Raw genomic sequence first — 14,477 nt, forward strand, 5'->3', positions numbered from 1 at the left:
TACCAAGGGTTATTTCAACTTCACCACTTGTAACTCTTGGTTTAATAGCTTCCTTGTGAGCAGCAAACCTCTATCAAGGAAATCATGGTAGGAAATACAAGCCCTAGAGTGTCGTATCAACTGGGAGATATATAATCCGTATGCAAGCGCTGCTGGAATTTTGCTACATAAAAATGGAAAGTTCACAATCGGTTTTGGTGATGTCATGATCGGTATATCTGTACTGAAAATGTTGAATTAAACGATGTCTATTTGATATAACAGACAAGAGTGTACAAATACTTGATTTACTCTTACTGAGTGGTATAAAACCAAATCCAGGTCCCAGACGACTGAGATTCCCCTGCAAAATATGTCAGAAAGCATGCAACACATAATATATGTAGTTTGTAACGACTATAGCAAGTGGAACAACAGGAGCTACATAACAATGTCAATAACATAGTTTAAGCAATAAAAGCAAAAAGGAAGACAATTGACTTGCCCATCTTGTTTCGAACCAGACAACTCTTCAACAAAAATATATAGCATACCAAATGAAGATGAAAACAAGCATTCAACTTGAAATAAATCAGCTAATCTAGTTATGGCAGACAGTATATCTGAAACATCCATCTAGCTAATATGAGGATCAAGCATTAGCTTCCCATCGTTTAATTCACCATTTTCAGTACAGACATACCGATCATGACATCACCAAAACCAATTGAGACAATGAAACAACAAATTCCAAAGTCTAAGAAAATATTAAACTGCATTTAGCAATTATTGAGTCAACTGAACCAGACATGATAATAGGCAACGAACCATAGTTAGATTTAAATATCAAATCAAATGAGATGATTCCAGAATACTTTCACTATGACACGGAACACAGAGATTGCCCATAAGAACTCCACGGAGGAGTAATGATAGCAGCTAAACACTCATTACAACCGGGAAACATCACAAAAAGCACAGACATTAAACTGTTAACTGGTACAATTAACACACCACGAGTTTCCTAGAGATTGCAGTCGACAATGGATTAGAACAAATTGTAGACTCTAAGTACATAGAGACGTTTATTAAATGCTTACTTCTCATCTTTCATTTAAACTACGATGCAACCCGTTACCATCAATATCAAATAGCAATCACGACATCGATCTACTAGATATTGCATATAAGCTACTAAAACAAAAACGAGTAAGAAGAAATTTAAATCAACCAAACATAGCACCAAGGAGAAGAGAGAGAGTACCATAATTATGACACAAGGAAGACACACCCATCTATTAATAAACACAACAATTAGACGTAGAATAAACCAGAAACAAAAAGCACACAAGAAGACGGAAAAATTAAAAACTAAAGAGACATAGATAGGTATGAAAGACTTAAACAAGAAGTACAATGGAAAATAAGATGAGCCAACAAGAAGTACATAGAAGATTTCAGCACTGAATATTAGGACAACTAAAATAACTTATGATCATACATCAAGAGCAAAGGCCTAGGATGGACAAAGGTAGCACCGTTAAAGAATTATATGGGATTTCTTCAAATTTGCAACAAATAAAGAGAAAAACCTATATTGCACTATGTAGGATATTAAAATTAACATCAATGAAGTCCACACGCTATTAAAACCCTTCAACCTCATAAAGCCAATGGTCCTGGTTCAATCTTTCTTTCTGAAAGCAGCAGACCCATTTGCTTTAATCTTTACACAGATGTATCAAACATCACTCAACACCGGTTAAATCCCAAAAGATTGGAAAGATGCACATGCAGTTCAGCTTTTTAATAAAGCCGAAAGACACTTAGTCTCTGATTACAAACCTGTATCTCTTACCTCCATCACCTGCAATATCTTAGAACACATCGTACACAGTAACATAAGGGACCACTTTGACAGAAATGTAATAAATGTAATTCTAGCTTATGCACAACACGAAAAGACGATATTGTGAATCTCAACTCACCATAACCATTTACGACATCGCATCGAGATGAAAAAGCTCTCCCAAGTAGATATAATCCTTCTTGATTTTGCAAAAGCGTTTTACAAAGTGCAACATCACCGTTTACTACACAATTTGAAACATCACAACGTGAACCTTAAAAGCAACAAATGGATTCAATTAACAGTTTTCTATGTTGTGTTTTGTATACTGTTGTTTGTCTTTTGGTCTTTTTCTTTTATTTGCCATGACGTTGTAAGTTTATTTTTGACTTATGAGTTTGAATGTCCCTTTGGTATTTTTCGCCTCTCTTTTAGAGAATAGAGTGCTACACTTGAGTTAACTGTCTCTACGCTAGCACCAGTACTCTCAAGGCACAGAACATTGAACAGTAAATGTTTCGGGCCTACATCAACGAAATGTCTGAAACAGCAACTAGATCAGAGACAAAATTGTTTGCGGATGAAAGCCTTACTTTTCGTTCCATCACCAACCAAGCAAACATAGACCTGTTACAGAAAGATGTAACCAAATTGGAAGAATGAGATATATGGTAAATAGTTTAGGGGCCAAAATGATGTATTGTATTAAGAATATTCGCGAAAAATCGACAAGTGAATTACAAACAACATACAATTTCCATGGACATACATTAGACACTGTCGAAGCCAGCAAATTCTTAGAAGTAACCATCAGGCCCCACTTAACCTGGGATAGACATACTCGAAATAAAGTGAGTAAAGAAAATGAAACATTAGGATTTATCCATCGAATTCCTATAGATTGACAAAAAACATGTAAAGGCAGCAGCAAATACTTCAATGGTAAAATCTACATTGGAATATGTATGCACATATGAGATCCAACAAACCAAAATAAGATTTGGCAATAGTGCAAATACAGAAGAGAGCAGCAAGATTTGTGGATAACAGCTACACAGACTGAACACCTGGCAGTGTTAAAGAATGGGAAAGCCTCTTAGAACGGTAGAGAACAAACAAATTGTGCATGTTATTCAAATTCAGCTGGATCTAATCGAAATAGATCTTTAACAATACCCGACTCCAAACGATATCTGGACAAGAGCCAAAAACCGTTTCTTCCAAGAAAGAAAAAGTGCATATCCGTATTGCCTATCATTTGTATCAAAGGACCATCAGCGACTGGAACCAACTGCCAACACAGTTGAGGGATTCATAGCTGCCTTGAAGATATGCTCTGAAATAAACTAGACGACTAGACGAATTACACGCACCGAGACTACTAAAATGTTATTCAGAAGGCACAGTAGTTTCCAATCAAAGTAAAACTCAGCTTTTAATGGGTTCGATAGTCAACCATCGTCAGTAATGTTCAGTGTCAAAGGTTAGTACAGCTTGCGTTGGATAAGTTAGATAGTTACATTACTTAAGAGGCTTGAAATTATAGCCAAAAGCATATTAGGTCAATTTTGTCTGAGTGAATTGCAAACCATTATTGTAAAAGAGATTTTATCATATCATAATAGTTTACCTTCTTCTGAATATCAGGATATCAAACTATTAAGATGTCGGAAAGATTGTTTTGGATTTTTGATAAAATTAGCTACAAAACTCGCCAATACGGAGTCACTTTTGTTTTGTTTTTTTTATTACAAAGACACGTTGGAATGTTGAATGGGGCTCAAATACATAACTGAGTATCCAATAATGAATAAAACAACTAAAACATATGTAATGAACTGTTGTTTTTTCGGTTCCAATGAAAAAAGTTAAAATGGCCAAATAAAGTACGGAGTTGAAGGGGATTGTGGACCCAAAATTCCGAAAGGTTTTGGCAAATACAGCTAAGGTTTTCTCTTCCTGGGGTAGAAATTCCATCGTATTTCGAAAAACTCAAAGTTTTGTAAACAGTTGCATCTGGCGCAGTAAAATTCGTATCGTTAATGTTATTAATCTATAATTATGAACATATCAATGATAATTCATATGAACACAGAAGTGCAGATTACTGGGCTGGTGATACCATCGGGGAGGAAACCTTCAACCGCAGTGGCATCGACCCAGTGGTTGAAAATAACCTCATCATAGATACCATGGTTAAAATTATATACGCCAAATGCGCGTTTCGTCTACAAAAGACTCATCAGTGACGCTAATTGAGTAGATTTCATTAATTCATTTAATTCACTATTATAGGAGTTGCATTATAAAGGCTGAAATAGCGGGGTAAATCTTATCAAAGGGGTTAAGAAGTAGACAGACGAAATCACTGAACCGTTTACACTAGATGTACTAAAATGTTCACTTTTTCTTTGATAAATATTGACATACTTCTATTTAATAAATATATATATAATATGATCAAAGCTATCATTTTTCTTGGCGTAAAAATTCTCCATATTATAAGTACAAAATGTACAAAGAACGACAACTTTGATAATCCCATTGCTTGGAAATCTGTACTGATATGTGTAAAAAAAAAGGCGTGTCAGTTAAAGAAAGAGTTTCCAGTGTATGTTTTTTTCGGTTTTGAGTTTATCCAAGTTTTGTATTCTGCGTTTGCAGATGTTCCTTCCAAGAAGTAATTGCAACAAAGTTTTGACTGACTGGATGGTGGGTCTTTCATGTTAGTGTTCACCAATTTTTGTGGCATTTTTCTTATCTTTAGAAATAACGTTTTTTTCTGTAAAATTCTCATGAAATTATTTTACTATTAAATTCATCTGTAATTATATGATTTCTTTATTCTGTACATCGTTCATTTCTGAAATAAGTATTGTATTACCTAATTCTTTTATTTTCCACAGTTATTCTTTACATTTTTGCACCCCATTATTCTCTATTCTTTATGTTTTTGCTCATTTTTCTCTATTTATTAATTTTTCTTACCATTATGCTCTATTCTGTAAATCCAATCCAGACCCTTAGTTATGCTACCCTGAAATACACGTCACAATACGATCTCGCATCGTACCTTAGCATATTAATCACTGTCAATTTATCATATTCCGTTAATTCTCTCGTAGACAAGGTAACATATATCCAGTAATAAACTAGGATTCTAAAGAGCCTGTATCCCATACTTGGATCTAGGTGCATCTTCAAATATGGCCACTTTCCAACATTGTAGACTAGAAAATGATTCATGACTGAATCTCTTTTTTTTTTGTTGATCATGCCTTGCTGATTATTTTTACTGTTTGCAGTTTCTCTCTATCTACTATAGTTGTTGCCCTAAATACAAAAATTGGGTAAACATTGTCATTTAAGGGCAAAAACTCCTATAAGGAGTCGACTGACAATTTAGGCTATACTCACCTATTTGTAGATCTTGTCTTGCTGATAAAGTTTGCTGTTTACAGTTTTACTTTATCCACCAAAAGTTCCCCTAAAAAAAAATTAAATGGGGAAAAATATCATTAAAGGACAATATCTCCTATAAAGAGTTGACTGACAATTTGGGCCATGTTGACGTAAGTGGAGATTTTGTCTTCTGATCATTTTTGCTATTTTAATTTCGATCCATTTATTATAGATTTCAAGAAAAAACGCAAACTTTTGGTAAAAATTGTCATTCAAGGGAAATGTCTCTTCTTAAGAGACGACCATTGATTTCGGAAATTTGACTTATTTGTAGATTTTGTCTTGCGGATCATTTTTTTCTTTTTCGAAGTTTCTGTCTTCTGATTATAGTTTTCAAAATATTAGTCAATAACGCAACAAAATTATAAAAATCATCAATTAGGGCAATAACTCATATTTAGGAGTCAAATCCGGCCATGTTGAATTATTTGTAGATCTTGTCTTGCGGATCATATTTTCTATTCACGTTTTTATCTATCTATGACAGTTTTCGAAATAAATGCAAAGAGCAAAAAATGGTAAAAATCGTCATTAAAGGGCAATAACTACAATATGGAGCAGACTGACAATTGTTTTAATTCAAGTACTATAAAGTAGATAACCCGATCAAAAGTCCAGTGTAAAGGATAAACTGCTATCATAGATAAAATAAACACCCGTTTTTCCGTATAAAATGTCTGTTTGTTGCATTTAATTCAATAATTCTAGGAAATAACAAATGATACATGTATACAAATGCAGGACCAAATACTCTTGTTTACACGTGTTGTACGCACAGATATCATATGTTTTATATATAAAAATAAGAAGATGTGGTATGATTGCCAATGAGACAACGCTCCACAAGAGACCAAATGACACAGAAATTAACAATTATAGGTCACCGTACGGCCTTCAACAATGGGCAAAACCCATACCGCATAGTCAACATAAAAGGCCCCGATATGACAAATGTAAAACAATTAAAACGAGAAAACTAACGGCATAATTTATGTACAAAATAATGAACGAAAAACAAACATGATAAACAGCAACAAACGACAACAACTGAATTACAGGCTCCTGACTTTGGACAGGCACATACAGAATGTGGCTGGGTTAAACTAGTTTGAAGGCTCCAACCCTCCCCTTAACCTGGGACAGTGGTGTAACAGTACAACATAAGAACAAACTATAAAAATCAGTTGAAAAAGGCTTAACTCGTCAGATGGATACAAATAGAAATACATCTAACAAAAATACAGAGGTACTTATACATCCCCACAACAAAAAGACACTAAGTACAGATCTGTCAGTATTCGCAGTTACTGACAGCTAGTTCAAAGCCAATAACAACTAATAAAAAAATTCATGCATCTAAGACTAAAATATCAATCAGTACACATCCAACGCCCAGTGGATTTAGTGTAAAGACGTCATTAACAGTCAGAGAAAAACATGACCTTGTGCAATCGCCAAGATACAGGTATCGACAGAATTTAGAGCCATGAATGTGCATATGTATATAAAAATAATATTTAGTTTGATTTTAATTTACTGATAACAAAATAAATATTAATACCAATAAACACAATATTCAAAGATCTAATTACAGTTTTGAATTGGTAACCTTTTAGAATAAGTTAATTTAAAGGAGCGATAAGGTAAATTTACCCGGATCGTATCTAAATTTCCGGTCTCGGTAAAGAACATCTCCGTAAAAATTAGGATGTGCTATCCCGTTTGAAATAAATTATCTACAGGAACAACAAAACTTCAAAACCAAATATTTATATCTATAGAAGAATTTAGTAAAGGTTTTAAGTAACTTGTGGTAACGAAATCCCTGACTTAATAATTTACCAGTAATACATAGAGTACAATCATTGAAATCCAAAAACGTCACAACAGACACGGGCATAGCGAACGAGTTGTGATATATAAACACCGTAAGATGGTGCCAAAGGAACATCACCATCCAAAAAAGGAAAATTAACAATAGGGAAAGAAAAATCGTCCCTTTTGTCGAAAATTTTAGTGTAGAGTTTTCCGTGTAAAACTGAAATATTCAAATCTAGGAAAGGACAGTTATTACCGTTTATATTTGATTTATTTAAAGTAAGTTCCTTTGGGTAAATTTCGGCAGTATATTTAGAAAATTCTTGATTATTTAACGAAAATATGTCATCAAGGTAACGGTAATTGTTGTTGAATTTATCAATTAAATGCAATTTAGACGGGTCTTCACTGAGTTTGGTCATAAACTGTGATTCATAACAGTACAAGAACAAATCTGCTACTTAAGGGATGCAATTGGTACCCATAGGAGTACCTACAACCTGTCGATAAACTGTATTGCCGAAACGTACATAAATATTATCAAGGAGAAAATTAACAGCTTCAATCATATCATCACACCTCCAGTTAGTATATCTAGCATATTAATCCACATTACTAGTCCCCCCCCCCCCCCCCCCCCCCCAATCCTCCCTATATTATGCTCCTTATTCTATTTAGGGACTATGTTGCTATTACTTAAGTGCTTTCTCTTTCGGGGTCCGAACCAAACGCTGGAAAGATACAGTGCAAATGAAAGCATCTGTTTTACACTAATCAGAGATCAGTAAGGGGCCCAAGACATGTTAACCGGTTCTTGGTTAGAAGTATAAACTGAACAAACACAGGTTTGGGACAAAGAACCACAGTTTAATATTTTCTTGGCATATCAATAAAGCAATATACATAATTACAAACAAAGCAAAATCAAGTTGAAAATCTGTGGTACTCCCTAACACAAAGTACATGATAACTGTGAGTTCTTTTGAAAACATTACTACTCTACTTATTAACAATATATTATAATAAAAGGCTGAAATGACATAGCAATAAAGTGAAAACTATCCTCTAGGGAGCGGAGGGTGGGAATAAATTATTTCCCAGAAATATTTGAATGTCTGCTCAAAGCAAGCGTTGCTTTCAGAATAATTATGTGATTGTGCCTTAAACAAAAGCCCTGTTAATTAAGCGCTGATTGGTTAATTCAAATGCAATGTTAATTTTGATTGGTTAATTAGTATGATCTCGAAAAAGCAATTAGTAAACGAGATTTCACATGCAGCAGTAACTGGGAAACCCCCACACTGATTGGACCAATAATAGACAGGAATTACCAATTAAAATTATATGTACAGGCATTGCACAAAAACGTATTGTGTATTAATAATCTATTCATACAAAATAGTTCCATTTACCTTTCTCATTAGAGAAGAAGGCTTTAAATGAGTCGCAGCAAATATAAGTGCATTCAGATTTACCAAACGACCATGTAATTAAATAGGAAAACTTTTGTTTGATAAGATTGTGTGGAAGTGTAGTGTAAAGAGTTGAAAAGTCAAAACTGTCAACAGAATCAAAAGGACCATCAAAATCACGTAATTTATCTAAAACATCCAAAGAATTTTTTTACACTCCAAAAATAGTTAATTCCACTATTTTCATATGTTTTATTACAAAAGTTAATGATGAGTTTTTTAATAGTAGTTAAGGAAATAGTTAAATGGTCACTGGTCCGATTAGTTGTAGAACACATACTAGAGGCCGAGATGAAACGATATTATACTTGTTTTTTGTGTAGTTTAAGTAACCAATACACAGTAGGGACCTTCAAATGTTCAGAAGAGGCATTAAGCTGTGATATGGTTATGATATGATTGTTTACTATATGACTCTCTGCGGAGCGCACGGACATGAATGTAGAAGAATTTAAAATCTCATTCTTAAGAACGTCCGTGTAGTATTTACGGCATATCACCATCACATTGTTGGCTGCTTTGTCGGCCGGTGCAAACACAAACCGCTTTGAAAGTACTTGAAGTTTGTTTCTTATTCTAGAAATAGGCGTATTATGTAATCTCTTATTTATTTCTGAATTATTTTCAAAATGTGATATTCGAATATCCACAACATTCATACATTTGTTCAAATAAGAATCAAGAGATTTACAGTATTATAAGAAGATAATCTAGAGCAGGTTAGTCATTTTCAGGCATTTGTGGATATCCACGTGCATTTTTATTTAATAATCTGGCTGCAGCAGCTTTGCCATCTTTGACACAATTGTAAAAAGTGCTAAATTTAGAAGGGGAATTTCGATTGACGGCGGTTGAATTTACATTTGGAATGCGGTATTTTGAGCACGTGAATATCCTTGAAGGAGTGGTGTATTTTTTTTCTTGCCATTTCGTAAAATCATGATTTATTAAGAGTATTGAAAAAATCAACTGAGACCGAAAGGCATAACATTGAATAAGGATTACAATAACGGAATATATAAACAATTTATAAAGCAGTCGAGGAATTCTTATTAAAACTACATTGAACAGTCCGACAGAATGAAGTAAGTATAACAAAACAGACATATAACAAACACTGGTCCGAGAAAACAATAGTGCATTTATTTAAGACAGAAAACGCAAATTTAAAAGATTTTTAAAGTGTAGTGTACTACTTGGGACTTTACAGTGTAGTGTACTACCATTGGGACAAATAATATCAAAACTATAGAAAAGTCTATAGACTGTCACTCAAGTTAAGGATAATTTTATGTAAAGGGGTGTATAATACAGTTTGACGGCTTCAGATCTAGACATACTATTGTTTTACCTTTTCAAACTGGACCAGATCACTACTTTACCTACATGTATTTATGGGTCGCCCCGATATTCCGACACCGTATTAGTCCGACACCCCACTAGTCCGACAAAGGAAGGTAAATTACTGCCGTAATAGAATCGTTGTTTGAGTGGTATTTGAACTATTCTATCTTATAAGTATGTCAAAGAAACCGAAACGGATAATACAATATCGCCCATCTGGTTTTTAAGAAATACCGTGACTATATGCACATAAAGCAATCGAGAACCCTTTCAAGTTTTGGTTAACTAAAACAAGGTGTGTTCTATGGGAAACTACACTCCACTAAAAAGAAAATGTAAAGAACAGTCATCGCGATCGGTTGTGCAGTCTCTCAACGTTCACGTAATTTAGTCTCGAAAACTGGCATTACCGACAAAGTATCATTTAATCATGCAAATTGATTTTTTCAAACATGATGAATTCTATTCATCTACACTGGACACGAAATTATAGATCGAAAAATTTCAAAACTGAAAGTTGTTGAGTTGTTAATTGATAATATTATCGAAAATGAGTGAGTTAAAAATTTACTTGAAACATCGATTGTAAAATTGTTCAATCAGTGATAACTGGTTCTATATATGAAGGCTTTATTGAGGCTGAAACTTTTGAAATGTGCTGTCAGAATGAACTTGTATTAAAAATACATGAAACATTTGTCATTGGACATTAAAAAGTAAACAATCATGTAAAAATAGCCATGGGAAAGTACTTTTAACATCAGCGATTAAATTTGTAATTGTATATTCATAAAACAACAAATCCTTTATCTGTACATTGTAATTCCCATTTGTGTTTTATTTTTCCTTTTTAAAAACTATTCGGTTGTATTTTCTTTCCGCTCTACAAAATATTAATTACCGGTCGAAATATCAATCGATTGCACAGCAAAAGCAAACATGTTGCGTGAAAATAACTCTAACAACCCCTCACCACTTCTCTGATATTGACACAAGAATGCAATGAGAGTTAGGACGCAAGAACGCCTCAGGAATAACAAATTTTAATAACGACAAGACTTTACATGTACCAATCTTTTATTTATCTTTTTACAAAAAAGGTGGGAAAACATGAACCCTTCTTTGCAACCTATACGACCAGATTATCATGTCTCTATGCTACGCACTTTCACCAGCGTACGAGAAAAAATGTGTATCAGTTCTTGACAAAAAGATTGTTTCTGTGTCAAAGCTGTTTTGGGTACATTCCATGTACAAATTCTATGCTTGATATTGCCTTTTATATATGTTTTTAAAACAGTCCTGTTAATTAAGTTTATTTTTATACGACCGCAATTTTTTTGCGTTCGTATAATGTTATCACGTTGTCATCGTTGTCGTCGTCCGAAGACATTTGGTTTCCAGACAATAACATGAGTATAAGTGTATGGATCTCTATGAAATTGTACCACAAGGTTTCATACCACAACAGGAAGGTTGGAATTGATTTTTGGGGTTAATGCTGTAACTGTTTAGGAATTAAGGGCAAAATAAGAGATCAAAAACTCGTTTCTCGTTCAGGACAATAACTTGTGTATAAATGTATGGATCTCTGTGAAATTGAACCACAAGGTTCCATACCTCAAAAGGAAGGTTGAGAATGATGTTGGGGGTTATAGCCATGGCTGTTTGGGAAAAAGGGGCCAAAACAATACTTTTATAATACTTTGTATAAATTGCTTATTTCTTGAGCAATTTCGATAGGGGTTTAAGTCTGTAATTCTTGGGGTTATTTAATATGTTGAATCTAACCGTGTATTTAGATTTTGGATTTTTGACCCCGTTTTTAAATTGGTCCACGTTGAGGTTCAAAGGGTCCTAAATTAAACTTTGTTTGATTCCAAAAAAAAATGAATTCTTGAGGTTCTTTGATATGCTGAATATAACCGTGTATTTAGATTCTAAATATTAGACCATAATAGGTAAAATCCAAAATCAAATTTTATATTTAAGTTTTTTAACCACATTCATTCTGTGACAGAAACCTATGCTGTGTAAAATATTTAATCACAGTAAACCAAATTCAGAGCTGTATCAAGCTTGAATGTAGTGTCCATACTTACCCCAACTGTAATCAGGGTTCGACCTCTGCGGTCGTATCTAGCTGCGCCCCGTATTAAGAGTCATTATCCATATTAGCGTTTAGTTGATATAAGTTTTTTTTTTAATTTGAAACCGGTCTTAAATTACTTGATTTATTTGCAATGTATATAGACACATGAAATTAAATTTCTTTAATTTTTTTAAGTGCCTTAATTCCAAAAGAGTTAACCTTTGCTTCATAACATTTAAATTTCCAGTTAGTTTTTTTATTAACTTGTCTGCACTAGCTTCATAAATATGGGATACTGACATGTTCCGATATACAGTCCATAGAAAAATACATAGAGGTTGGTCCGCCAGGATCAGAAGTGGTTCATTGCAAAGCAACCTACGGATTCATACAAAACTCCATAACCATCTGATCTCCCTGTTTGTTAGATGTCTAGAAAATGATGAAATTATTTATTTAATCAGTTTAATTAACTGATGTTGTGAACTCGTATAGTCAAAACAGATTCCTTACGGAGAACAGAGCTCCATTTGGAAGGAATTAAAGCCTTAGCTTTCTTAGTTCTTTGCTTTGGGAGAGATACACAGTTACGGAACTGCATGAACATAATTCGACAAAACTTTACAAATTATATTCGAGTTTGACAAAATGTTCACTGCAGATAAGATTGATAGTGCACGTATTTTAGTCACGCAAAACAACGAGGTCCGCGTCTCGATCATTCTATATGTTTTATTGGCGAGTATATCCCAATATTTTCACAAATACATGTCTACCAACCTACCTTGATAACTTGGATCAGTCTATAGATAAGGCTTTCGGTTCCAAACGCAGTTTTAATATTAAATAAACACGTTACCAGGCTTTCTAATATAAAAAAGATATATGCTTGATTTTTTATTATTAATCGTTTTTGGCTTTTAACTAGCTTTCAGTAACTGCGAGTACTCTCAAATCGTACTTTCGTGTTAATTTGACCTGTTGACACAATTTGTAATGCATTTCTGTTATTCAATGTTTACTTATTTTGTTTTATATCTCGTCTTACTATTTTTAATATGTTCCACCTTTGATAAGTATTTAGTATGACGAAAAAAAAATTCACTTCTGTACTCGTACTATAATAAAAAAATTATTTTGTAAAACATGTTTCTGTACTCCTAACAACAAAATTATTATATTTGAATTTACCAGTGTACGTTTCTTTATTTAACGCCATTTTGTCCTAGGTTAAAGTTGTCTTTTTGACATTGAAACATCTTTTTTATTTATATTGTGTCATAGAAAAAACTTATTCGTTCAGTGTATATTTACTTGTTTTTGTGTATTGTCTTTTTGATCGAGTTACGGCATTTTATATTTTATTGTGAGTCTTTTTATGTTGTAATGTTATACCACTGTTTCAGGTTATGGTGAAGGTTGGCGCCTGTTAAAACGTTTACACCCGCTGCTTTTTTATGCGCCTGTTCTAAGTCAGGAGCCTGTTGTTCAGTGGTTTTCGTTTGTTGGTGTGGTTCATAAGTGTTTCTCGTTTCTCCTTTTTCATATAGATTAGACCGTTAGTTTTCCTGTTCGAATTGTTTTACACTAGTCTTTTTGGGGCCCTTTATAGCTTGCTGTTCAGTGTGAGCCAAGGCTCCGTGTTGAAGGTCGTACTTTGACCTATAATTGTTTACTTTTTACACATTGTGGCTTGGATGGATAGTTGTCTCATTAGCACTCATACCACATCTTCTTATTTATATCAACTATTGTTCAATTATTCGGTTTCAGACTATTTGAAAACGGAACGATGGGATGTCGAACTATTGGGGTGTTGGGCCAATGGGGTGTCGGACTAATAGGGTGGCGGACCAATGGGGTGTCGGACTTATGGGGTGTCGAAATACCGGGGCTGCAAAGTTACTCCAAATTGTTAATACATGTAATTTCACCCCCTACTTACTATTGTATGCATAAAATATAAAGAAATAAATTTGGAAGTTATATGGAAAAAAATGTGCGCAAGTTATTCACTGTCCGCACGAGGGACTCTATTGATAACTGTGTCCCCGGACCTAATAAAAGGCAAATACAGAATGATATAAGAATTCTTAGTAAAACCATAGAAGGAGTAAACCATATAGTATAATATAACCTACATAATACATTTGCTATTTCGTCTGTGTGTTTGTTTTTACGCAAAGAAAATTATTGTAAAATGAAATATCAAGATTAGATTAAATCTTCTGCACTGATGTAACTTTATAATGGTAATGAATTATACTATTTCAATACTATTTAATTTCTGACTTACTTTCTGATGAAGTGAGTTTTTTTTTCGGTTATTTTACAGTCTCGTCAGTTTTTTAAAGTTGTTCAAATGGCGTATCATGTTTGTTAAAGTTTTTTCTTGGCAAATTGTACAAACAGTTGTGTTTGTTATTCTGTATATAAAAACTAGATAATTGTGTCAGTTGTA

General features: G+C 33.7%; 1 long non-coding RNA gene across 1 annotated transcript in view; it reads right to left on the bottom strand.

The window, feature by feature from the left end:
• LOC127728496 (uncharacterized) overlaps positions 1–14,477 on the bottom strand; it is a 90,690-nt gene that overhangs the window by 48,213 nt on the left and 28,000 nt on the right. Inside the window, exon 2 of the long non-coding RNA XR_007994144.1 lies at positions 5,246–5,315. This is a non-coding gene — a long non-coding RNA (uncharacterized LOC127728496). The remainder of the gene's footprint in view (positions 1–5,245; positions 5,316–14,477) is intronic.

The sequence above is a fragment of the Mytilus californianus genome, unplaced genomic scaffold (genome assembly GCF_021869535.1).
Source record: "Mytilus californianus isolate M0D057914Y unplaced genomic scaffold, xbMytCali1.0.p SCAF_2, whole genome shotgun sequence".
Lineage (NCBI taxonomy): Eukaryota > Metazoa > Mollusca > Bivalvia > Mytilida > Mytilidae > Mytilus > Mytilus californianus.